Source organism: Meleagris gallopavo, chromosome 4 (assembly GCF_000146605.3).
Source record: "Meleagris gallopavo isolate NT-WF06-2002-E0010 breed Aviagen turkey brand Nicholas breeding stock chromosome 4, Turkey_5.1, whole genome shotgun sequence".
NCBI classification, from domain to species: Eukaryota; Metazoa; Chordata; class Aves; order Galliformes; family Phasianidae; genus Meleagris; species Meleagris gallopavo.
In genome coordinates this window covers 27,706,965-27,733,493 of record NC_015014.2, presented here as the reverse complement: position 1 = coordinate 27,733,493, position 26,529 = coordinate 27,706,965, and the positions used below count along the sequence as shown (strand labels likewise).

General features: G+C 45.0%; 1 long non-coding RNA gene across 2 annotated transcripts in view; it reads right to left on the bottom strand.

Annotated features, from left to right (window-relative positions):
* Positions 1-25,679, bottom strand: part of LOC116216554 — a 32,046-nt gene extending 6,367 nt beyond the window's left edge. Inside the window, exon 1 of one of the 2 annotated variants that reach the window (XR_004159537.1) lies at positions 77-25,679. This is a non-coding gene — a long non-coding RNA (uncharacterized LOC116216554). The remainder of the gene's footprint in view (positions 1-76) is intronic. The other variant, XR_004159536.1, reaches the window with a different exon arrangement.
* Between the last annotated feature and the right edge of the window lie 850 nt (positions 25,680-26,529).

The window sequence follows — 26,529 nt, the reverse complement described above, 5'->3', positions numbered from 1 at the left end:
ATACTCAAAGAGCTTTTTTAGATGAGCAATTTGTGGAATATTATAAATCACAGCAGAAGCATGATGCTTTGCTCACCTGATTTTATGAAGGCTTCCTAGAAAGCGTGACATGATGGGGAGAGCTCGGCGTCCAGAAGTTAATGGGAAGCATTTTGGTGTTGCAACAAGGTCAAGATTTTTGTCTGTCAGTCATCCTTTTCCAATCCTTCCTCCTCTCCTGCCCTCAAACAGGAGACTGTATCACTATTTCAGCTGTCGTTTCAAAGGAAGAAGATTGACTAAATTCCCTATCACCAGGTCAGTTTATTGGTTGGTGGTCATAAAGGATAACAATTTTTATTGTTCAATTTAGACATAGGCTAGAATAAAATAGTTTGAATTTTCTCAGAACATGATCTGTCTCTTGGATGAAGAAGCATAAAGGCTTCTTTTAATGGGAAGTCATGGCTTGAGTCGCAACTGGAGAAATCCTAGCTCCTAAAATCACTGATATAGAACTTCTCTGTGTAGCCAAATGCAAAACCTGTTCTGTCCATTGTAAGAATTGTGAGCAATGTTAAGTGCATTTTACCCACATCAGTTTTTGGAACAGAGGTTAAGCTCCTAGTTAGAGATTGTTAAAACAGGGCCTGGGAAAACTCAGAAATAGATACTGCTAATTGGTTGTGGCTAAGAGCAAAAGCTGTCTTTAGGATCTACCATTTCTTCAGGATACCACAGAACTTTATAGCTTCAGCAGACACTGTAACCACCATATACAAAAAATGCATGTTTTGGCATCTGTATTGAACATTTCCTGGGAAAATATCTGACCTGGTTACAGAAATTAAATAGGTGATGAGTTTGCCCATGCTGGCACAGGATTCCTACCTCATCAGCAGTTGGCTATTTTGTCTGATGACTACACCCAAACCTCCTAAATTTCATCACCTGACACTCTGGAAGGCAAAGCGGTTTTGTAGCACCAATCTGCTGGTCACCTGACTGTGGGGGTATGCATGTGCTGACTAATGGACCCAAAAGAGGCAAAGTGGTGGAACAGAAAGCCGTGGAAGGGAACACTTTTTTGCTTTCAGAAGTTTTCAGAAACTGTAATTACTGGCAGAGGCTCAGAAAATGCATGATCAGCCAAGAGATCCAATGATTCTGCAGATTCGGCACTTTTTCAAAGTATCTTTTTGTCAAAAGTTTTTCTGCAGCAACTTCAACAGATTCATTTTTTTACAGTTGGTGGAGCTGATGGGATGAAACCTATCTAGCTTTTCCCTTGTTGAGGGCCACCATTTTTCACAGGGAAGACACTAAAGTGGTATCAGCATAATGTTTTTTTTTGTGTTTGGTTGGTTGGTCTTTATAACCTATCCAACCTTTTCAGGTTAGGAAAAATTTCTTCTCCAAAAAAGTGGTCAGGTGCTGGAACAGGTTGCCCGGGGAGGTGGTGAAGTTACAGTCCCTGGAGGTGTTCAGGGAACATGTACATGTGGTATTTAGGACATGGTTTAATGGGGGAATAGTGGTGGCAGGTGGACAGTTGGACTGGATGATCTTGGAGGTCTCTTCCAACCTTAATGATTCTGTGATTCTATTGAATCAGCAAAACTAACCTCATCCAGCTCCAGTATAAGACGCACTTATAATGTATGTTGTCTGGAAATAGGTTTAGTTTTATAGATAAGAGCCATTGGAAATGGGGCATGAACTTCTCTCCAGGTGCTGTGCCTGTGTTAGATACCGCAGCCATCTACAGACCACTGTCTGGCATGGATTAGATTCTAGACTGAAGAAGCTGGCTCCATCTTCCCCATCCAAGCTGTTACCATACAAGTGGCAGCCTGAGCTTGTCCATCGTTACTTGATGAAGCCCTTGGGAAAGTGGTGCATTTGAACGTACACTGTTAGACCTGGCTTACTCAGCTCCCTCTGTAAGTTGCTGGTGTGTGTCTGCGCCTTCAGTGTGTTGAAGCAACTCAAATAGCTCTGCTCCTGTTCAGCCCAGCTGAACTGATCCACCTTTTCTCATCTGGTCCTTTAGCCAGCCCCTGTTTCTTCTTCCAACTTCTTTTCTCACACGCATTTACCAGTCTAGTATTTTGAATTTTTATCCAGTCTGCTTTCATTTACTGTTAAAAATGCATCTCTGGTATCAGGCACATCATTTTTAAGCCTCCATCGTGCCAAGAGAGTTAGCAAAACATCAGTTTTTCACTTCAGTTCCCAACCCATATGTTTTCAAGTAGCACCAGGGAAACATTTTTTAAAGGACAGACTCCAGAGATGTCTTCTAATATCATCAGCAATGATAATCAAAAGCTGCTTCTGTAGAAGCCTGCGGGATTATCAGTCTCTCAAAAGAAAATTCACCAGCTTTTCTTGCAGTAACATTTATTCTCCACTCTTCCACCTCTAGCTATCATTCACCTCGAGGTGGTGACACTCGGGACAACTCCATTTCCATATGTGCTACCTATTTACATGTCAGGAGGGACCCCTAATCTGGGGCTGCAGCCCCTCCTGACTTTTCGAGGGAAATGTAACTCAAATGCTAATAGCAGCTCATCATAGTTGATAGATTATTCAAGTTATGCCTCATTTGCAGTTGCAAGACACACCTCAGAGGAAGGTTTTTTTTTCTTCTCAAATTTAGACATAATTTCATCTATTCATGACATCCGTGCTAGGTCTGAGACTCCTCCACAAAGAAGTACATTCAATTTTTCAAGCTATTTTGTCTAACTCTGCTCAGCCCAGAACTAATGCAGCATGTTCCTGCCCTGTGCTTGGCGGTGTGCTAGATGTTTAGGAATATCCACCTACCAATCCCCCTTCCCGCACATCTTCCTGCTGGTGACCTCTTTGTTACAGAGGGTAACATCAGCAGAACACAGAGAGGCAGGGGTGACAAGGAAGTGGATCTTCTGAAGAAAATTCATCCATTTTCCAGAATTGCTTTATCACCAGCAATCTCATTGTTTGCCATTCTTCCATTCCTCAAACATCTTCAGACTTTCCAGCCCAACTGGGAGCAGCTTAATATCACCTGGGCTGGGGGGCAAATGGAGCTGCAGAGCCCAGCAGTGCCCCACTGGTGCCTGCCACAGGATGCCGGGTCCATGCCTTGTGCCTACCTCTTCTGGGATGAGCTCCTGAGCAAAACTTATTGGCCATGGGAAATCCTGTAAGGATGAGAATACGACAAAAAGAGCAATAAACGACCCCTGTAAGGCCTGCTGGCTGCCCTTCCTTTCCTCGAGTGGCTGGAAGAGCAGCCTGCAGTTGGCTTTAGCACTCTGAAGGCTGGTGCTGGTTAAGGCAGGAGAGCAGGATCTGATCACAGCCCTGGACTGGGCACACATGTGGAACTGGAACAGGAGAAATTGAAATGGAAATGAAGTGCCCTGGCAATAAATTTCCCAGCAGCCTAATTTTCCCAGCGATGACACCCTGGGCAGAGCCTGTGTGGCCCAGAAAGGAGCGGGTTTTAAATTTTCTAAAATTCCCTAATCCGCTTTTATCAGCCGCCTCTCCCAAAACTGCCGCTGCTCCCTGAGAGATTTAGAGCCGCTGTGGCTCCTCCAAGGCCTTTTCCTGATTATGATGTTTATTCTCATCCAGTCAAGACAGAGCAACATTAGCATGTGATTTACCGTGCATGGCCAATTGCAGATACCAGCACTCAACATCTGAAATTCAAGCAGCAGCTTCTCGCAGTAAACTGGTCAGGATCAATCCGGAGATAAGAAGGACGGCCCTACCTCTTTAGAAGGCAGTGGGGGTTCATATTCGAGGTCTGTCTGTCTTATCCTGCTGAGCACAATGCTCTGCATCGCTCCTAGGAATCGGTGCGGGCAATAACAGCCGCATGGTATTAATACGTGCCCCGGTGCTGGCTTTAATTCCATTCTTTTGTTTAGATTTTTTTTTTTTTGCTTGCAACCATCCGCTTCTCCTCTCAGGTTTCAAGTCTTTGTATATATCTGTCAAGCAGGCAGTGCATTCAGGACAGGTTTTCATGCCAAGGCATTCTTTTACCTAATGAAAACAAGTGAATAAAACATAAGAGAAGTTCCTTTAAATTAAAAATAGAGAAACAAAACTGAAGAAAGCCAATACCTGAAGGAGAACATCTATTTTCCCAGAAAAATGCCTGCTGAATGGATGAATCTTTATATATTTCTTCTAATTTAGGAATATGCTTATGATTATACCCTAATTAAATAAGGAGAAAGGACCATGCGTGGCAGCAGAGAAATACATGCATGCAAGAAGAGTTAAGAAAATCCAGGTAAACTTCTGATAGCAAGACACATCCATGCAGTGTTGTGACTTTCCAAAACTGAAATTTTCTCCCAAGGGCCCCCAGTTTGTATTATTCATGCCATTTTTCTTAGCCTGCATTTTCATTTCCATTTGAGTAGGGGAGAAAACAAAGGCAAAAACTCCAGGAAGTTGGAAGGGACTGTGCTGTCTCTAAGCCATGAGCATCAGATGCTTTCAAGCAGCCTCCACAGATCAGCATGAGCAGTGCTCCTGGTGCAGCCCTGTGCCACAGGGCTTGGAGCTGAGATGCAGCTAAGCTGGGGCCTCTGGTCCCATTTTGCAGCAGCTGGGGGGATTTAAGCCCTGGTGAGGCTGCCTGCTAGGAGCTGACGTACGCCAAAGACTTGTGAGGAGTGGGGCCATGATGGTCACTGCAGTTAATCCTTCTGCAGGTTGTGAAGATCCTCCGAAGCTATATCCTAAATGTTTGTCACCAACTGGCTGTCCCTCTTCTCTGTTTAACATGAATATCTTGTAACTGGAGCGTTGAGATGCTTGCTGCCATCCCCAAGGAGGAGGATACACAGGAGGATCCAGAAGAAATCCATCTTTGCTGTAATGAATGTGTGCAGCTCAGGTCAGATAGGGCTGTTCAGATGTTTTATTCCTCCTTTTCATCTCCTTTGTGGAGGCTCAAGTGATATCAGAACACAGAGACTTCCTTCTAGGGCATCAAAGATGTGCAGGTGCACTATGCGGGCAGGCTTTTTTTGATGCTTCGCCAAAATTTCCTCTATATCATGTTGTATGGAAGCCTGGGGGCTGCTTTGGTTGGCTCTGAGAGGGTCACAAAGAACCCATAAGCAGTTCTGTTGCTGTGATGCTGCTAACTCCTTCTTCATGCAATTTTCATGGCACTGGACAGTAATTGCCACTGACTGTAAGCCATACGGCCTCTGGCATTTCCCTGCTGTTTGAAGATCTATTGATGAGATCTGTGGTACCCAAAGGCCCTGGGCTTTTTTGCTCCCAAGCTGCTGCGAGTGATGGTTGGGATCTCTAAAAGTGTAATAGAGAACAGAAAAAGCTATCTATACTGGCTGTCAGAAGAGAGAGGGCCAGGTCTGCCCATCACAGCTTCATCACTTCAGGTATTGTCTTGATATTGATGTTCCCCCAGCACTCCTCAGTTTTTGGGTGCATGCCCACCTGCCCTGTTTATTTGCCTTGCCAGTTGTCCCAGTGAATGGAAAGCAGAGCTTTGTCACCTTCCTGCCTTTCCCATAATCAAAAAAGGTACCTGTAGGTACGGCTGTCCACAAGGCAGGCTGCCTGCCCCTCCCGTGGAGAATGCCATCTACTCACTGACGAGCGGCGGGAGATTTTAATGTTGTTTTGTTCCCTTCCCTAGAAAGATCTGAAAATGAATACATCACACATCTGTCCCACTGCTAAAGCTATCGATCAAACGCGTAAAGATTGGATGCTTGCAGAGATCTGGAGGGCTCTGCATCTGTTTTCTAGGATCACACTTCCTTTCTTCTCAAATGCGAGATTTGCAATTCTTATCTGGGAACCTGTTTTAGTATCTAGTATTATTGGAGTCAAGATTAACACTTGGAATAACAGTTAGTATTGACCTCTTCTCTATAGTTGTTCTGATCAGGCCTTTAAAAATTGGTTAACATCCTCTCATCACTGGCTATATGAGATTTCCTGCATCTATTTATATAAATCTGACTTTTATGTACAAAGAGAAAGCTCCAGAATAGATCATAGTTGGAGTGATAGTCGGACCTACCTGAAAAAAATACAGGAGTCATTTGTAGTCAGAAATGCAAGTTAAGATCAGAATATATATATATTTTTAATACTAAAAAATAACTAAATAAGATTTCCTGCAGACCTGAACAAACCATTCCTAAATGCGCATTCCAGTAGACTGAATGGCCTAACTCTTAGGCAGTCAGGAGTATTTTACATCTTCTGTTCGTCTACTCACTTTTTCACAACATTGCCCAGAAAATCTTAGAATTCATGTGTTCGGATCCAATAGTAGCTTAGGAAGAAATACTAGATAAAAAAAGTACTTCCCTGGAAAGCAAGATTTAAAAAATAGATCCCATAAAAGTGATTCTCTGTAGATGTTCCAGAACATATTAAACTAGTGGTGTCTAGGTTAAAAATATACCATTGATAGAAACCCTTCCTTGCAACTTTGACCAGGACTAGTTGTCCTTTTGCATTTACCTGATGCTGTAGCCAATGTGAAGCATGACCCCAGTCTGCCTGAAATTCTAATAACAGCCTGGAAGATCAGCTGACAAAATAACAAAAGGCTGGAGAACAGCATGGGGCCTTCTCATATTTCCCTTGCACCTTGCTATAAGTCCCCACTCTTCCTGCTTTGCATCCAAGCTGCCTGCAGGAATGGGTCATAGGTAAGTAGTGCTGGGTGAGACCATATTACGTGTCATTACACCTCAGTGCCAGCAGGCAGGACCTGCTGAGTGAATGGTGAGCCTCCAGCAAACACGCTGCTAATTCCACAGTATTTCAGTCCATTTTTGGGAGCCAAGCAATACTGATTTCTGATTGTGCTTACCTCTTAGAGAGGATCATGCAATTCTCGGTGGCAGCTTTCCATTTCAATGGCCACTGAAAGAAATCTGTTTGGGGAATTGCCTTTCCTTATTTGTGCAAAAATCCTTTTATGCCATTAAGACGCTTTGCAAAAGGAAACAAGATCCAAGGGCTTGTTGAGGCACGGTCTGCACTACCCAGTAGAGTTAGTCTCATTAAAATGGACCTCGTCTCCTCACTGCTCCTGCACATCCTGTCACTTTATCACAGATCATCTGACATCTCTAAAATGGAAAGCATGATGTAAAGCAGGAAAAGGAGCTTGAGATTAAAAAACAAAAAACAAAAAACAAAACTACAAAGACTTTGGAGAAATGGCTTTCAGGGAAGTATGCCTGTATACAAACTTGTCAAGGCTGTGCCATGCCTTTGTCCCCACAGTGGGGAACAAGGGGCACTTAGGGCCACGTGCAGCTTTTTGCCCTCACCCAGGCTTTTCTGAGCACAGGGGACAGCTCGAGCAGTGCCTGCATGTGTAGCCCCCATAAGAAAGCTCTTTCTGTAAAAGCCTGCAAAGGCCCCACCTCCCTTCTCCCATGCAACCCAAAAAGTGCCAGAACAGCCCTAAGGGGTTCATAGAATCATAGAATCAAAGAATATCCTGAATTGGAAGGGACCCTAAAGGACCAAGATTAGCTCCCAGCTGAACACAGGACCACCCAAAACCTCAAACCCTGTATCTGTTCCTTGAACTCCAGCAGCTCGAGGTCATGCCCCCTGCCCTGGGGAGTCTGTTCCATGCCTACCACCTTCTGGCGAAGAACCTTATCCTAATATTATGGCTCATGGGGACACTAAACCCTCCTGCAAGACCCTGTGCTGATGGTAGTGCTAATGGGGCTTTCCCTGCTGACCCACATGGGTGGATACCTTCCTGGCATATCTCGTCCACACACTCCAGGGAGTATTCAACAGGGACATTTGAGGCTTCCAGTGCCAACAGCAGCAGGCCTAAATGTTAGCTTGCCCTTGAATTTAGTGCAACAGACTTGGAAGTGACATCAATGTCTGGATGAAATAAGACCAGAAGTCCCACAGAGACTCCAGTGAATGCACGCCAGTGCAGAGACTGCTTGCACACGGGAGGTTTTGGGGTGGCAGTCCCAGAGCTGGGTGCCACGGGATGTCAGCAGGATCCTGTAAGGCGAGTGAGAACTGTGACAGAAGGCAACGAGCGGGAAATTACCGTGGGGTGGAGAGGAGGTGGAGAAGGCCCTGGAGGAGGGATGTGGAGGTTGTCAGTACATGGGACGGTCGCGTGGCCCCACTGAGGACCACGACAGAGATGCCCCTGGGAAGCTTTCGGTAGGAGATGTAAATTCTCCTGTTGGTTCCTGCGGGATGGCAGGGAACTCTTTTATTGCTTCTTAAGCTGCATTTTTCACGGTTGGTTTTCCTAGGAGACTGCTTCTGTATGCATTTCCCTGTTGCCTGGACAAGAAAACCAAGACAAATCTGAAGCCAGACTGTTAACAACAGCTCTGCACATCATGCCCCGTTCAGGAGTGGCAGGGCGAAAACGGCCCAAGGATGGATGGGAAGAGAGACTGACATGGTGGAGGAGAGCATACTGTGCTGGAGGGGAGGTGAGCAAGTTGTTGACATAGACTGGCAGGGAGAGGAGGGCAGATGGGGCGGTGGAGGCGGTGGCTTGTCAAGAGGCTTTTTTTTTACAAGCCCCTTTGTAAATGTTTATATATGCATACATTGTATGTTCAGTAGCCTTTTGCACCAGTAATGCAGTTCTTGGGCAGCTCAATGTGCTGCTGCATCCACCAGTGAAGTATCAAACTGGGGAACCGAGATGGATCTGAAAGAGAGAAAATAACTGTGGTCAGAGGGTGAGCGTTGAACTAAAAGAACCCGCAGCCAAAATCTCATGGGGAAGTGCTGGATTTGCTGCCTTTCCTGCAGAGTACAGGTGACATCAGTTAATGCTTAATGTGTTGTTAAAGAAAAAACAGATTGCAGGGAGGGATGCCGGCCCTGAGATGCCAGTGCTTTCAATTCTCAGCTGCAAACACCAGATTTGTGAATGAGTCTGTTGCTGCTAGGGCCTCTGGAGGAAAAGCCCACCTAATAACTGGAGAAACAGCATGGCTCTCTGGGGAAACGGCATGGCACAAAGCTCCCTGAGCACTTGGGCTGGAGGCCATGTGTCCATTAGAGGAAATCAGAAAGTCAAAGCGGATGCTGTATAATTTCCCTGTACTTGCATTAACCGTATTCCAACACTCCCAGCATGGCTCACTTCAGTATAATAAAGCACTTTATTTCACCCCATCACAGCTAAGTGTTCTCATCAGATGGAGTATCACAGTGGCTGGAATTCACTTTTCCAACATGGAAGTGGTGCATCTTGCTGAGGCTTTGGTCTGTAGCTCCTGGAACATTTTGATTATTTTTAAGAGGCCGTAACTTCCTGATGAACACTCCACTCCCAGTCACAGAGGAACTTCTAATTAGTTAAAAAAAAAAAAGACAAAAACTTTTCATTTCTACTTTTTGGGCACTTGCAGGGGAAAATATTTTGTCTAAATTGTGATCCACTTGTTTTGCTGCATGGTGAATTGTCTCTTTCCAAGCACCAGAACTGTTTTCTTCATGATACTGTATTGCATGAACTCTTCGGAGTTCCCACGTTCAAAAGAGCTGGCAAAATGTGAGCTCTGCATTCTGAACCTGGAGCAGCTCTCTGCAGGGTGGGCCAGCAGGGCTGAACCAGCCTCTTCCCTGCTGCTATGTGGGTCAAGAGACACTGGGTAGGCCAAGAGGTGCTGGAGTTGACTGGGGTGATCCCGAGTCCCTCCCAACTCAGATTGCTTTGTGAGTTTACAGTCAGCATGGGGAACAAGGGGAGTGGAATGGCAACATGGATAATTGGGTGACTCTCCACGTGCACTTTGTGCCAAAACCAGCCGAGACCAAGTGAGATCCTCAGACCATGGACAGCCTCTGCTCACCCACCAGGTAAGAGTGTCCTTTCTCTGCATTTTGAGACTTGGGACAGGATGAGATATCTTTCCCTGCCTCTGATCTCCAGCATTCAGTATACGTGGATACTCTGGCACGCCCTGTGGAGCCACGTTTGACAGCTTTCAGCATTCACCGGCCCTCAGAAAGTCCTGAGGTAAGCCAAAGAGTGCTCGTGGTCTGCCTGGATGGGGAGGGCTGAGGGCACAATTAATACAGCAGTTCATTTCACTATCAGAAATTTCTACTCATCTTTTAGTGTTTGAAGTCCTATTCATATATTGGGCTTTTATTTTGTGCCTGTAAAAGCATCAGAACTGTATATGGACACCGGCTGGTGTCATAACACAATTCCACTGATAAGCAAGGCCATCTTAAGCCCTGCTGAAACTTAAATGCCAGGCTGTTACTGTGGCGTGTTTACTCTCACGTTTAGCTGCATTGTGCTGTTTGGCTTCCTAAATCTCAGCAGGGAAAGGACAGCTTAGTTCCCTTGAAGGCTGAGCGGCACTGAAATGATGGCTGGTGCTGTGGGGGAAGGGGTTGCGCTCAGTGCAACATGATTTGTAGGACCCTCTATAAATCATTTACCAGCATGCCTTCACGGCAAGCCACAGGCTTGCAATTTGCAGTGCTTTAAGGAATGGAAGCAATAACAACACGGAAAGGACAGGATAAAAAAAAAACACAACACAAAAACAACCAACGAATGAAGAGACGGACACCTCGAAAACTCTCGCCTACCAAAGCGACAGCCTTGATTTAAGTCGGAAAGACGATCTCTGACAGCATTTTAATGGGCAAGTGCCTCCTGTGCGGCCACACAGATCGCTGCGTGGGGAGGGGGCTTGGCCAGCTGCAGGGAGCGCCGCAACTGCCATCCCAGCGCCTCCCACTTGAAGCCCATTATAAATCACCCTGCGTGCTCATGAAGCAAGGGTTTGAGCCTGCAAACCTGATTGGAAGGACAAGGGGTTAGGAAGGGGAGGGCAACACCGTGCGCTGCTGCCACCAATGTGCGGTCGTGGACAACACCGCAGCAGCCGCTGGGGACCTGGGCGTTAATTCCTACTGCTGGAGCTGCCTGCTGGCACTATTCCTATGCCAAATGGAAGTGCTGACAGGGATTTCTAAGTGATAATTAATGTCAGTCAGCATTATTGTGAATAGAAGCCCTGTCTCAAAAAATACTTCCCTGTCTGAGGATGGATCTGGTGCGATGGCTCACCTCCTCCCACTGCCAGGTGCAGTGCTTGGTGCCCTGCAGCATGGTGATTAAGAAATGAGCACTCTGCAACATCAGTAAATATTGCATTAGATGGATGAAGAACTGATTTCATGAGGTATTTCTGAGTGGGACTCAAACAGAGATATTTCTAGGACTGACTGGGACAGTGAAGGCATTTTCTATTTGGGACTACCTTGAAATAACTTCACTAATGTGCTGATGGGGCAGGTCAAAAAGGGGCTGTCACAGGGACGGGGCTGGGAGTACCAACCACGCTGAAGGAGTCAAGGGCTTCCTTTTCTCCCATTTCATTGCCTAATGGAACAGTCATGGATGGGGAAAATAAGCTTGCCCCAAAAAATTGCACCTAAATACCAACAGATGTAAAGGCTGAGGGCAGCAGGACAGCCCTGCACTAACTGCACAGGGACAAGCGTCTGAACTTAGGTTGCCAGGAGGAAGCCATGCTAAAGAGGTGAAATAATCCCTGTATACAAGGAGGGGAATGCAGGTAGATTCAAGCACAGGCTTTTTAGGTTGCCTGCAGTCTATATGAGGCCAGTTCCTGACAATGCGCTCAGCTCCAGGTTCATCTTTTTAATAAGGGTGTAACTTAAAATTGGTGACTGCACAGAAAAAGCCGCAGCAAGTGCCACGAAAATGATTTAAGAGCTGAAGAAAGTGCTTTAGAGTGAGAAACATAAAGAGCACAATCTGTTTAGCTTATCAAAAAGACGACCGAGAGGTGGCTTGATTACAATGTACCATTACCTTCACAGAAAGGAAACAGAGGGAACTGTGAAGCTCTTTAATGTGGTAGATAACAAGAACCATTAGCTGGGAGCTCGAGACAGACAAATCTGAGGTGGTAGGAATACATTTTTAAGAAGATGGGGGAAAAGCTGCAAAAAAACTGTAGATGGAGGTAATGAATCCTCCACCTCTGGACCACAGAAGTCACGTTTTGTCAAAACATGTCATTGCCATAGCCCTCATTTTCATGAAAGCCATCCTTTAGCATTCCTAATAGCTGAGAGGACGTGGCAGTGAAGGGAAGGGAAAAACAGATGTGCCCAGAAGTTCTTCCCAATAATATTTTGAAATACTCAGTAATTACAGCAGATTTTAAATAATTTAAGAGAGTAGTTTGCACAAGACTTCTGATCCATACTCTTGAAAGTAAACTTCTACTAGACATGAATGTCTTCCTTTCTGCTCCTTGGAGAAAAGCTGGCAGAAACGCACTGGTGTTTATCAGACTTTGCCAGAGCTGCAGCTGTTGATGGCAGGCACTGAGAGGTGCAGATGCCCGAGGAAGGCACTCATGGGCAGCAGGCAGTAACAGCAGGCGTCCAGCCAAGAGCAGCTGAGCTACAAGCACGGTGACAGCTACTTTAATCACCACCTGCACAGACCTTAGCACGGGAGAAGCTCCAGGGAAAGTTTTCTTTTGTATTCATACCAACATTGCTACTAGAAGTTTGGCTTCCATGATGTCCAGGAACAGGCAGGATGTCCTGCCCGTGGGATACGGGTTTCTCTTCTCAAGAGTGGATGCCGATGGTTCAGTAGGAAGTCAACTACGTATGCACTGAAATAATACCTGGAGATTGTTCGTAGAAATCAAAATTCAGTGGATTAAATAAGAGCTGGCTTACACTGACTTCCATTAGAATGCTTACGTACACTAATGATGCAGGAGGCTGAAGATATTGCCTAACTTGCCATAGCTGTTCTTGATCTCTGTTTCCCAGATGAGTAAAGAAAGCAATAAAAGCTGATACTGATGTGGAACTGCAGTGTGCCTATGGTGGCAGTGCTAAGGAAACAAGTGAAATGGAATTGAGAGCTGCTCACCACTCTACCACGGCAACATCTATAGGCAACCTCAGGTTTTGCACCATTTTCAGAGCGATTATGGAATTTATTCCAAAGGTATTGCAGGAGTGGGAAAAACAGGGGAAAGTCAAACTGTAACATAAACAGCCAGGGAAGAGACTGAGAGTGATGCTGGAGCAACAAATGTGCACAGGGATGCTCTGCCTGGGGTCTGTGGAGAGGATGAGCATTTGAGACTGAGGCGCTTAGCCTTGCTGCTCAGATTCCTGCAACCGGTCTGAGCTGCTGACATCACTACGGATTGGTTGTGCCCATGCTAATTTAAATTGATTTCTCACTGTAGCATGAAGCCTCCTCCCTCGGCAAGAGGAGGCACCGTAGCAGGACTTACCTTTATAAGCAGGGAAAGTGCCTCAAATCTACAGGCAACATCATTTACTCAGCTATCAGCATTCCCCATCAATAATGAAACTAAAAACGCAGCTTAATAGGCAGCAAAGCTCCAGCAGCTGGTGGAGCTGCACAAATCCAGCGTTCTTGCTGCTGAGTTTATTGGACATTTTATAGTCCTGGGAACTAAAGATAATGGATCCCATTCCCATATGCTGCATCAACACGATCTGGGACTCCGTCATGCCATTGATCTATGAGGCAGCAGTGAATAAGACCCAGACACAAATACTAAAATGAATCAATCCTAAGCTGTTAAAGAGACACCACGAAGCACTTTCCAGTTTTCTGTTCTTGCTTTCTAATCTCCATCTTGTGAAATACTCTCCCAAGGGCTCTGAAATACAACAGTTTGCAGCAGACTTTGGGATCGGGTTAAGAAGAATTGCCCCTATGGACTGGAGAACAGAGCTGAAATTTAGAGCCCATCGCCCTTAGCAGCACTTGTGAGCACCACCCACCCCTTGTGCAGCCGAAGCCTTTTAGGGGCTCCTCCTGTTTTAACAAGTGCTATGTGATTATGCTTATACAGGTTCCCAACGCAGTATCCTCTCTAGGGTTCACAAAGTCATTCTCCTCAATTGAGTGGGATTTATTTCCAAGTGCAGAAAACTGTAAATAGCTACAGGCCAGAGAATAACTTCTACAGGCTGTAACCTAAACTTGACCAATAGTGAGTATTTCTCAGGTGCTCACACTCACTACTTTAGAAACTATGACCTCTTCTGGTTAGAGCAGATGAAGGTACTGTGGTTGCTGCAGTCTCAAATCAATTTATATTGAATCTACACCTGGTGTGCTCTTCTTTAGCCATTTAAAATACATCATACTCTATACTAACAAATCATTTTAAAGCAAGCAAGGAAAAAAAAATCTTTAAAAATAGCAGCCACTATGCTGGCAACTATAAACATAAAGCAAAGGCAAGAGAAAAATGCCATGAAATAAAATCAAAGCAAGCAGAGGCTGCCTCGCTGCATCCACAAAACAGAAGTTTCAGCAGGACATTATGGGATGAAATAGTTGGGAGTCACTCCTCAAATTATGAAAAACAAAGACAATCATCTCACTTATCCTGATTATGGATTCCAGGTGGATCTGATGACAGCCTCAGGCGCTTTCATGGCTCTGCATACCCAAAATGTCTGCAAAATCTTATCCAGTGGTATTCAGTATTTAACCTTGCTGTGCCCTTATGGCAAGAAATACATTGCTTGTTTACAAGGGCCCCACAGTAAATTGAGTGCTTTTGGCGGTATCAGCTACATAACTCAAAAAGCTGGAGGGAGAACTAAAAAAGAGACAAATTCATTCATTACTGATGGAAAAAAGACCACTGCTGAATTGCTTTCTCCTGTATGTATCTGGGTGGAAGGGCAGACACTGAGTACAGAACTGCTTGGCACCTTGGCTTGTTCACATGGCTAATATTTTATCAGTGCTTGTAAAAAATAATGCAGTCCAGTTTTCAATGCTAAGGAAAGACAAAGAGGAGAAAAGTCTTTCAGGATGCTCCTTGGGGGGTACTTACGTGCTTGAACTGTCAACAAAGAAGAATACAAACAAAACAAATGTAGGTGCAAGGGGAATCAACCAAGTTATTCGTGGTAAAACTCCATTCTCCTCTAAATAAGGCATCTGAAGACTAGTATAAGGTGGTGATTGAGTGACGGCATTCAAGGGAAGTTAGCAGACTTCTAACTGAAGTTTCTAATAGGGTCCAGACTGAGATGGACAAACTCAGCATGTCAGAAAATAAAAAGCTTCACTCAGCCCAGATGTGAGGTCTACTCTGGATCCTACAACCAAACATATGTCAGAGATTCAAGAGGACTGCAAGGAGCTCTTCTCCTGCAGGGCTTTCCCTTGCCCCACAAAAGCCCCACCAGCCCCTTCATGTGGGTAAGACTACACCAGAACACGCACACTGAGCTGTGTGAGCCATTAATTCAACCCAGGGCATAATTGAACCGCGTCTCCTTTAACAGCCACCAGCAGGAAAATAAATAAGACATCCCAATGGAGGAGGAGAGAGTAATTTCACGTTTACGCTTCCAAGGGAAAAGGGAATTTGAAGCAAACAAAACATTTCTTTTTCCCCGCAGAAACTCTGCTGCCCGTCAAAGCGGGATCGGAATGACACCGAGAGCTCTGTGCAAAATTCTTCTGTTTGCTTCTGCATTTGATTAGCTGCTTGTGTCGGGTGTTTTAATTTCCTGCGGTTGGAGCGCGTTGCTGTCATGGTGATAGATGCTCAAGAAAGGAGAAAAATAAATAAATAAAAGTTCAGAGCACTTTTGACCACGTCGGCACTAATTAGCGTGTAAGGCAAACAGACAAACGTTTTCTGGGATTTGTGTCAGCCGTATCCAGATTCCTCCTCTGTCTCTCAGCTACAGCAAAACCCCTTCTAGAAACTGAAATAAAGGAAGGCGGCAGATGGTGCTGGAAATACTCTGAGAGCGATGCCTCCGTTTGGAGCCAGATATCAGCAACAAACCACCCAGCCTGCACACACTGTGAAGTGGCAGATATTTAGCAGGGTTGCAGGGAAGGAGTGAGAAAGGTGATATTGCTGGTGGTGGGAACGACTGAGAGTGTGCATGGTGAGAGGCTCCACATGCAAAAGGGAAAGCTGATCTAGCAGGACTGAGCAGGATGGAGGGGAAGAGAAGGGACTTGTCTGCTGCATGGGATGAGGCAGAGCCTGGGAGGATGGAGACAGGTCTTGTTACCACTGCCAAGAGCAGCAGGACAAAGGGCGCAGTAGCACTCATCTCTGTTGGACTGCTCTAAGAAATCAAAATAGAAACAATGGAAATTAGCACAGGATTTCAACCAAAGCACCCCAACGATAAAACAAAGACTGACTCTACTTCAGAAATGAAGAAAGGACTCCTCTGATTGACAGCAGGAAGGAAATATATAAAAATAACTCTTTTCCAAACCCAGAGAGTTATTATTTATTGCAGAGCTTCTACTAGAAGCCATCATCTTCCCCTCCTGGCTGGCTTTCCTTCAGAGTCAAAGACACAACACATATCCTCCAGCCATGTAATATTGCTGCTCTTGTGCTGTCTGTGCACTTCTGATCAAACTTTCTTTGATCAGAAAATTAATCTTAACTGGAAATAGGAAACTAAAGGGATATTTACTGGATACAAACAATAGAAAATTATCAGATGACTAGTAATCTTTTTCCAGAGCACCATAGTTTCTCAAACACAAATCTGACTAAGGCTGTGAGTGTAAATTCTAATCTCAAGTATGACATCTCCTGTCATATTGCACTCTCACCTGCACATGCACTGCAATGCAAATTACTCCACATACAGCCTTCCCTTCAACTTACACAACTCTAGAGGGTCGCCAGTAGCCTAGCACAGACTTGTGGACTGTTGACTTTGACCTCTTACCAGCAGAACTGTCCACTACAGTAACTGAACCTGACTTGCTGAGAAAGCGAATCACAACAAAATGAGGAATTTTGATCAGCCATTGCTTTTGTTACAGTGTGCATGGAGTTGCTGAGCAGTCAGAATTGGCTGGGTGTTTTCCTCTGATTGCTGCCACCTGTACCTATAGATGTGTGCTTCAGGACCAAGGTAAGCAGGTCGCGGGCTGGAGAGGGCCAGCACAACAGTACATAGCTGTGTGGTCAGGAAAGAAGGGTGAAGTTAGGTCCTGGGGTTTGTCTGAACAATAGCAAGAGGGGGATCTTGTAATTGTCAGTCATTGAAGGATGGGCTTTTCTGGGAACCTGCTGCCTCATCGCCAATGGATGTGTCCTCTCCTCCTTGCAAGCGGCACGGGAGGGCTGGGGCAGCTGTCAAAGCAGGAGAAATTACTGAGTGAAGTGAAAAGCGATAACCACAGACTACAGAAAGCTGTAGCCAAGTGGGGGAAGACGACAAGTTGAGGCCAGCAAAGCCTGCCGTCATTTCATGCACAGACAGCCCCGCCTGCAGCAAACACACCAGGCAAACCAGCAATGCTCAGAGCACCAGCAAGAGCAAATTGGACAGCTGTGGGGAAAAACACATTTCACTCTGGCTGCATTACTATGAAAATAGTCTAACCTGCCGACAGGACTGCCTGCAAGTGTCTATCTAACACAGCAGGCCAAAGCGAAAGGTGCCAATTTGCTGTGGCACGATGCATGCGTGCAGCAACTTCTGGCAAAGACGTATGTGAGAGGCTAAGTCCATCTCTGCATCCAAAGCGAAGTTCAGAAGGAAATAGTTGGCTCTGAATAAGCTTTCAGATTGCCTATGTGCATACTTCTCCCACACACGGAAGGGTTTGCGACAGGGACTGGACTGGAGGTGCCCACTTGAGGAGAGTCCAGAGGTGCCATGGCCCTGCCGGTATGCATTTCCTCCTCTTCCTAGATGCAAAATATTTGGTAGAGTTTTCTTCAAGGCCACAGCTATCATTGGTCCTGTAAATGATTGCAGTGGCACCAGCTCCTGTCCTTGGCTGTGCTTCTTTGTCAGTAGAGGCAGCGATAGCAATCATCCCAGTGCTTAGCAAACCTGCAGATCACTATTGCCAATCTTTGTATAAACAAGGAGTAATTAATCTTCACCACATCTCTCTGAAGAAGGTAAGTAGTATCATTTATTATCTTCCCTGTTTTACAAAGACGAACTGAGATGGCAAAACAAAAAAATGGTTTGTCGAGGGCCACGAGAGATAAATGCACTGGGGGCAGCAAAGATGGGCTTGCTCAATGGTACACGAGGCAAGAGGGTAATGCTGCCGGGCTTCACCTTTATGCAGATAATGAAAACTAACCAGTCTCGTAAATAGCCATCTACTCTATGAAGTGGAGGCTTTCCACTCTGAAAACAAGTAGAACAGAAGCCAGAATATTTTACTAATTTTATTATGTAAGAAAAAAGAAAAAAAGATGAGGGGCCAGAATTTCTAAATGGCGCAGCAGCTGCACACATTTGGTTCCAGTTTTTAAAAGCAGCACAGTTCTCATTTAGGTTTCAAAGTAGCCGCCCTGTCAAAAAGCCCACTGACATATTGAACCTCTTGACATTTTGATTTTTAATTTACCCTGAAATATTGCAAAGGGATCGGTTAAGTACTGAACTTCATTTTTCTTTCAGTCTGCTGCAGTCAAATAGAGCAGAGCTGTATCTTTAAAATCTTGCCCCATTTTGTGTGTAGTAGGGACACGGAAAATTGGCTTTCTGTGAGTGCAAAGGCAAGAAAGGATATAGAAAGCTTGCTGAAAAGGACTGAAAATTGCCTGCTTCGCTGTAGCTTTGTCTCAGTGAGATGCTCCTTGTCTGCTGCAGAAATAGCAGTCGCTTCCTACTTTGTTATTGCACGTATAAAAATTACGCTGGCCATTTTCAGAAGCTAGTTATGAGTGAGGATTATTTTCATATCTGGTCAAATGATGAATAATGATTTCGTATTCCTGTACCATATTCTTGCAAAGCGCTTTAAACTGATTTTAGTACATAAGCCTGATATTTTCCAAACCCCTAAGTGAACAAGAAGTAGCTGAAATTGCCCTAAAAAAAAGCACTTGGGTGGCAGGTCATTTCCTAGCTGAAAAAGGCAAGATGGAAAAAGGCAAGACAGCAGTAAAAGCAAGGGGAGAATTTCCTGGGAAGGAGCCTGTGAGCCATCCAAAGGGAAATCCCTTACAGCCTCCAAGCAGGGAAATAACTGCTTTCAGCTGTCCTTCAGCAATTCAGCTCACCTTTTTTCTTTCTTTTTTTCTAAGGCAAGAACCCAGGCAGAGCACAATGGCTTGAATTTAGTTCCTCTTTTTATTATTTGATAAATGCTTTTTCCATATTTTTTCTCTAAATCTTGGACACTAGTTGCTAGTTTTCTCCAATTAAACATCTTGGTTAAAGAGCAATATCCAAAGGTCACCTCTCTTCTGGGTGGGCAGAGCAAACTGCTTGGAGACAGATTTAGGCATTAGTAATGCAGGAATGAAGGCAGCAGTGAAAGGGAGGCCCTCCTCCTCCTCTTGGGTCTATGTTGGTCATAGAGAAAGGGAACAAGCAAACCAGAGAAAATGGTGTCACACTAGGAACATCACTCTCCATGGGAAGGAGCTAATTCAGAGGCTCCTGAGAACGTCCATTGGCTGCAGGGAGGAAGACTTGGGAAGGTCATAATATTGAAGGAAAAGAGGACAGAAAGGATAGGTGGTTCTCCTGTAGACTTGGGCATCTCTTCAGCTGCTTCTACACAGATCTGTCAGAGACCTGTGCCCTAGCAATGGTGACTGACCAATGCCAGGCAATTTGATGGATAAAGAAAGGAAAAAGATGCACATACCAGCAAGATGGAGCACAGCACACCCTGGTGCATAGAAATCTGGGGACAGAGATGCATCGAGGGACAAGAGCAGAACCAGGAGGGCTCAGAACAGATGAGTGCTACCTTGTGCTGCCCATAAAGCCAAATGGAGCCTGGGACAGCTCACCATGCAACAATATCCAAGAAAGGATCATAAGTGAACCAGAGGTGTGCTGTTGTTTCTGGAGTCATTAAGCACGTTAATTAAAAGGGAGCTTGTCGTGCTGAAACATAAGTGAAAGGCAGCTCATTTCCAAACTGAGAGACAGAGGAGAGTGCATGAGGAAGCAGTTCGCCCAGGGAAGGTTGGTCATCAGACAGAAGAGACCACCAGCACAGGATGGGCAACAAAATTGCACAGCTGGAGAAACATGGGGCAGGTCCTGGCTTCCTTTCCATTCTTTTAAAGAGGAGCCAGATTTGCAAGCAGACCATCTTACTGAAGTTTTAGGACAGATTTGTATTGATTTGAAGTTATAGCATTGCTGAACTAAGTGAACCCGCAATAAACTAATTTTATGCCAAGTTAAGCCTCTGCCAAAAAAAACAATCTTGCAATTGTTAAGATGAATTGACATTTAAACAAAGTAAACTTAATTTGATAAAACCTCAGTGAGAAGATGAAGCTACCCACATCATAGCCCTGCAAGAGCATTTGAAAAAGTTACTCGTATAATTCTTGCTGCACGGAAAAAAAAATAAAAAACCACCCTGGATTTGAATCTATAGAGCAATGTCAAACAGAAAGGGTTTTATGAACAGCTTTTTTAAAAAGAGAAAAAAACAACCTGATTGCAGTTTAAAGGACTAGTTCTAGTTCTGATTTTCTCTTGTAGTATAATTCACTATTCAGAAAGGGTAAGGTAGCAGATAGCGTCTAAAGCCAAGACAAAACAAGATGGCATGTAAAATAACCGTAATTAAACAATCAAATGTAGCAATTAAACATGAATGATTCTTTATTAGGCTGAATGAGGATGCCAAACAAGACTCCACAGGTGGTGAGTTTATACTCCCATGCTCATTGGTGCTTTCATTAGCAGCTCTTGGCACAGGCAGCCGTGCAAATCTCTCTGTGCCTTTAAGAGCCAGCCTGCATTTAGGCACTGTTCAAACCAAGGAGGATATGCAAATATCTAGAAGGACAGGATTAAAGTATAACGTGGTGTTTGGGAGATAAATTAAAGAAGCGCAGTGAGATTCAACACAGCCAAGCAGTGTATTCTGCAGGGTGGAGAATAATGAAATGTGCTGCTGCAACACATCAGCAGAAAATGCTGGGAGTCGTGCTGTTCCACTGTGCGATCTGGAGGTCACTGTGAAACCCACCAAAGCAGCAGAAGCCTGGTGAGCTGGGTGAGATGGGCTCTGCGGGGTGACACAGCCACAGCCATGACTCTGGATCGTGCAAACTCTCCTTGCAGATGCTGATTCAAAGCCGACTTCCCCGCCAACAACCTGCTTTGCCCAGTCTGGTGCCCAGTGTGGACAGTGTCCCACCTGCAGGTAGACCACCACCAGCTCCTCCTGGAACCACTTCTGTGGGGCAGCGGGTCCCTAGAGCTCTTCCCTGCTTGCGGTACTCTCCTTCTTGCTTGAGCAGCCAGGCAAGGTGTCCCAGAAATAAAATGGTTAATAGCAGAGCTGTGGGAAAACCAGGCGAGATAATTATGCTAATGCTGCTGCTCTCCTTCAGCAGCAGAGGCAATGGTGCACTGTGTTCAGTATGGGGCAGCACATTTTTAAAAGGATTAATTGGGAAGAAGAGCTCATGGGAAAGCAACGAAGGTGATAAAGGGTTTGGAAACAGGGCCTGTGAGGGAAAGACAAAGAGAGCTGGGCATGTTCAGTCTGGAGAAGAGAGGGCTGAAGGGACACATAACTGTCTACGAGTATGTTAAGGGACATTATAAAGAGGATTGGGACCAATTCTCATTAGTCAAAGAGGACAGAACAGGAACTAATGGCTTTAACTGTTGTAGGCAAAAAATAGGTTAAATATGAGGGAAAACTTAACTCAAAGGTGGACCGTGTAATGGAGCAAGAAACCTGGAGAGTGGACAGTGTCAAAGGAGCTTGGCCAGTAGCCACTGGCTCAGGGATGCTAGGAGAGACTAGGCACCGGGAGCCAAAGGCAATGGGGAAGGTACCTGAGCAGCCCACCAGCAGCCAGGCTGGAGGTCACTGCCAATGCACTGAGCATCAGCTCTGCCAAAATGTTCGTGAGGACAACAAGGTGTCTCAGAGAGAGCAGGCTGCACAGAAGGGAAAACTTTAGTGAGAAAGGAAAACTTTAGTGAGAACACCTAAAAAAATAAAGCAGAGCTTTTGCTACAGAGCTGGTACCTCGGCTTCATAGAAACAGAGCCATGGAACAGCTTGAATTGGAAGGCACCTTAAAGAACATCCAGATCAAATCCCCTATTGCAGTTATCCAAGGCCCCATCCAACCTGGCCTTTAACACTTCCAGGGATGGGTCATCCGCAGCTTCTCTGGGTACTTATGCCAAGGCCTCACCAGCTCACAGTGAAAAATTTCTTCCTTACAGCTAATCTAAATCTGTCTATTTTAGTTGAAAACTTACCTCTGCCAGCAGAGATCCTTAAGGTCCCCTGCAAACAGCTGTAGCTTAATTAACACTATTAAATGTGTCTGCTAGTGCATTTTCTGTTTCATTTGCCAGAGGAAAGGTAGAACAACTTCACTTTTAGGCTGATTCAGAGGCTGATTTTGCATTCACTTGCTAAAAGCCTTTAACCTTAACTCAAACATACATGTTCTATGGCAGCAGATGCAGCCCATCAGAAACTGCATTTCTGGCAAGGCCCTAGGGAGATGGAGTGAGAGGCAAAGAGCTCAGCCCTGTCAGCAACAGTCAGGCAAGGGTCTAAATCCAGTGCCATTATTAGCTCACATAATCCAGCATCGGGACTCAACCCTACATCAGTAGAATGGTTTTAAATCCGTTACAGTAATACAGTAATGATAAAATTCAAGTTTTTTTCCTCCTCGGCCTTTTTATTTATTTCTGAAGCTCTGTGGGTAACCGATGCCATGATTTGGAGAGGTTACATCTCCTTCTGAAGAAGAAAGATGTTCATTTACTTCAGAACCATGTGATTTAACAGACTCCCTTGCCTCCAGGAGCCAGAGTTTTGAGAAAGACAAGAGAGGAGAGCCTATGGAAGAACCACAAGCACTGATCGAGCCACAGCTGTGCAGGAGACACGTTTGTTCTTCCCCCATCCCACCATATTCACCCACTGGGTGAGAGACCCAAATCTTTATTTACAAAGCTGGCTTTTGTCATATCCTGCCCAGCATCTAAATCAGAGCTCTCTCATTCACCAGTGCTGATGTTTCCACAGAAGATGGATTAATTTTTCTTTTTTTTTCCCACTGATCTGGGGCTTTAGGGAGGGTTGCAGATAGCAAACAGGAGGGGATTTAAGCCTTTTTCTTCACCTTTAAAAAAAGCCCAGCACAGCATTGCTCTCCCAGGAATAGGCCCACATTATTACTGCAGCCACAGCCACATCATCAGAGCTACAGTGCTCGGAGTTGTAGATCATCAGCCTGCTGTCACGGCCATGATGTATGATGGAAAAAGCCATCCATCTGAAAGCATACAGCACAAAAGGCTGGGGCTGGAGCCATGCAGCGTGACAGGGCCAATGTACAGAGTAGCGAGCACTTTCCAACCCAAACAAGGCACAAATTTGGTAAATTGAGGTTCATTAGGAGGAAAGGGGAACACTTGCAAAGCCTCTCACTTGGAGGTGTCCAAAATAGCAAAATGCAAGCACGCTCACGGATTGAGAAACAAATCCAGCTACTGGCTTCCTCCACACACATACCTCTTTCCCTTAAAGCTTACATTTGATTTTCTTTTCCAGTGTAAAACCTCAATCATATTTACACCAGCTTTAAGATCTTTACAGACAAAGACATTTAAGGCTGTGAAATCTTGGGCGAAAGTAAAATGATATGGTGGATCAATCAGCTGATGCTTCTTCCCTGCACAGCAGGGGACTCCAGCAAACCTCTTGTATTTTGTGCAGAGACTCAGCTCCAACTGAATTTTTCCTTTGGCACTATAAGAGCAAAAAGATATTTAATGAAAAAAAAAAGAGAGAGAAAGGGAGAAGGAGCGAACATGAGCCTTTATGCATGGCTCCAGGTTCCTCAACTAAAACGAACTGTTGCTCTTCCAGGAAAGAAACCATTACACATCCATTATTCTATTGCGCAACACTTCAAGTGTGGGTGCAGAAACAGTTTCCACCTAAAAAAAACTCAAATTAGAAGAAGACATGGTGTGCATGGATCACAGAGGTGCATCCCAGGGTGCCGCTCACCCACACATGGTTGTCCCGAATTTTTAACATCTGTCACCATAACACAAGCAAAAAAGACCACTTTATGAAAGCAGATGTTCTGTTCTTTCCCTCTCCACGTGAGAAATGTCTCATTTAAAAAAAAACAGAAATGGTGATCCCTGTAAAGGTAAGGAGCAGGTGATGCAGGAGCAGGCATTTCAGCAGCCCTACCTTTTGAGCGGCAGCAGAGGGATGAGTCGTTTAATTTCAAATAGCCACAAAGTAATTTTCAAAACATCTACCTCACTGTAACGTAGCACACTTGAAATACCACATTCCTGTTCATTAATGGTAAATTATGGCACATACACCTGCTGTTATTGAGAATGTCAGTCCGAAGGCCTTTGACAAACACATCCCCTGCTTGTGGGGATGAAAGAAAACCAGCATCCGAGGTGATGTCCAATCTAACATCACTCTTCAGAGACCTGTTGATAAATCTGTTGGTGCCATGGGAAAGAAAGAGAACACCACCAAAAAAAAAGTCAGCAAACTTTGTGCTGGAGGAATCTTAGAACAGTCACGAGTGTGCGACTGTGTGTGGCTGCAGCTCAGGAGAGCTTTTCAGTTATTCTGCTTGAAATTCTGCCCTGTTTGGTGTTCTCTTTTTTAAGGTACTTTCTTCTGTGCCAACTCTTGAAAAGAAAACTGGGAGGAAAGAGCTCAAGGAAAGATTTTTTTTTTTTTGCCTAAACAGCCAGGCACAGGTTGCATTCTCCATGACGCTTGACCAACCATGGGTGGAACTGTCCTGTTTAATTCAGAAACTGAGCTTTGGCTAACTGTTAGCCTTAAATAGACCTATACGTAGTTAAAAGTCACAGGTAAGTCTTACTAAATTATCTGGGAGGTGAACATCCTTTTTACATAGCACCTTCAGCAACTTGATTTACGTTGCCTAAATGGTGCCCACCTCCACTCTGTTTGACTTTTGTGATTCTAAGGCTGGAGCAACTATAATTAAAGGGCATTTTTGGAGCGAGCACAGCACTATGCAGTGTAACGTGACATTCAGAATATATCAGTGTCACTTCGCACAGGAATTCTGATTACTTTTACATGTGCACTTCAGCCCTGTCATTCATCCCTAGCGAAGCTCATCTGCCTCAAACCACAGTGTCTCACCTATGTAATGTGGTTTCACCCCCTCTATAAACCTCTGCCATTTTAATCATGTGTTTCATTCTTCAGGTAAATAATTCTATTTGCATGTTAATGATTCTACTAGCCTATTGCCTAATACAAACAGCCCTGAAATAGGGCAGCTCACCAATGAGGATGTGAGATGCTAGCATCCAGTAAGTATCGCCCATTCACACAGCAAGGCGTGTCTGTAATGGGAAGAGAGATCTGTATTTTTTTCCATGTGATTCCAGCAGGAGCTGGGAATGCTCTTTGATTCAACGATAATGAGTGAACATTGCACCAACGATATTTACATTTTTCAGTGGTAAGAAAAACACAAGACTGTTCTTCTGGGTTCAGATTCTGGCCCCCCAAATGCACGTTGATTTCCTGAACTTTGAGCCGCCTCCTGATGTGAACGAACAGCCTGGCAATTAGCAAAAGGCGACATCAGATGTGAAAAGTAAACATGGCACAGGCAACGCTTCCTGGAGGCTCTCTGTCTCAGAAACACATTAACCCAACTTCCTCCTCTCTTTCCCCTGCTGTAGGTGAAATCAAATTTTCATCAGTTTCTGCCATATCTGCTTCACTGGGAAACTTTCTGAAAATATATCAGAAGGGCTGTCGCAGGTCCTCCGCCATGCTGCCACGTGCCGTGTCCAACTATTATCCAGGCTCCCTGCTGACTGCTGCTGGAACAGGCTGAACTTTCACATCAGGGAGGTGGCAAGATGCAGTTTGGTGTGTGCCTCAGATGCTGGGCAGGAAGAAGCTGTGCTTTTCCTCTCCTGTGGACCCCTGAGGCCCTCAACAAAGGCAGGAACTGGGGGGCACTGACAGCCCCACAAGGCTGGAGCTCACCTGAAGGCTCTGGTTTCCTTTCCTGCTGGCTAGCAACAAAAGGGTGACTGTCACATGGGCACTGGCTGGGATTCGGGCCGTAAAAAGATGTGTGTGTGGATGTACAGCATCACTATGCATCCCAATACACCAGGTTAAAGATGAAGCAAGGAAATAACAAGATATGGTTGTTTTCATTGACCAGTGTTGTAGCATGGACAGTACTGCTATTCCTTATGGAATTCTTCTGGTTGTAGCAGAAATGGTAAGTCACAGTTTGAATCAGTGATTGAGCACCTCATGGGAAGGCAGGGCCAAGCCAGGGGAGCTCAGATGCATGCAATGTACCTGAGTGACTGGAAGGGGTGGAGCCGGGATCTACCCTTTCCCAGACCTCATGGGTATCTCTTGTGGGTGACTTCTGTGTACCTGAGGTCTTGTAAGGTAAGTAG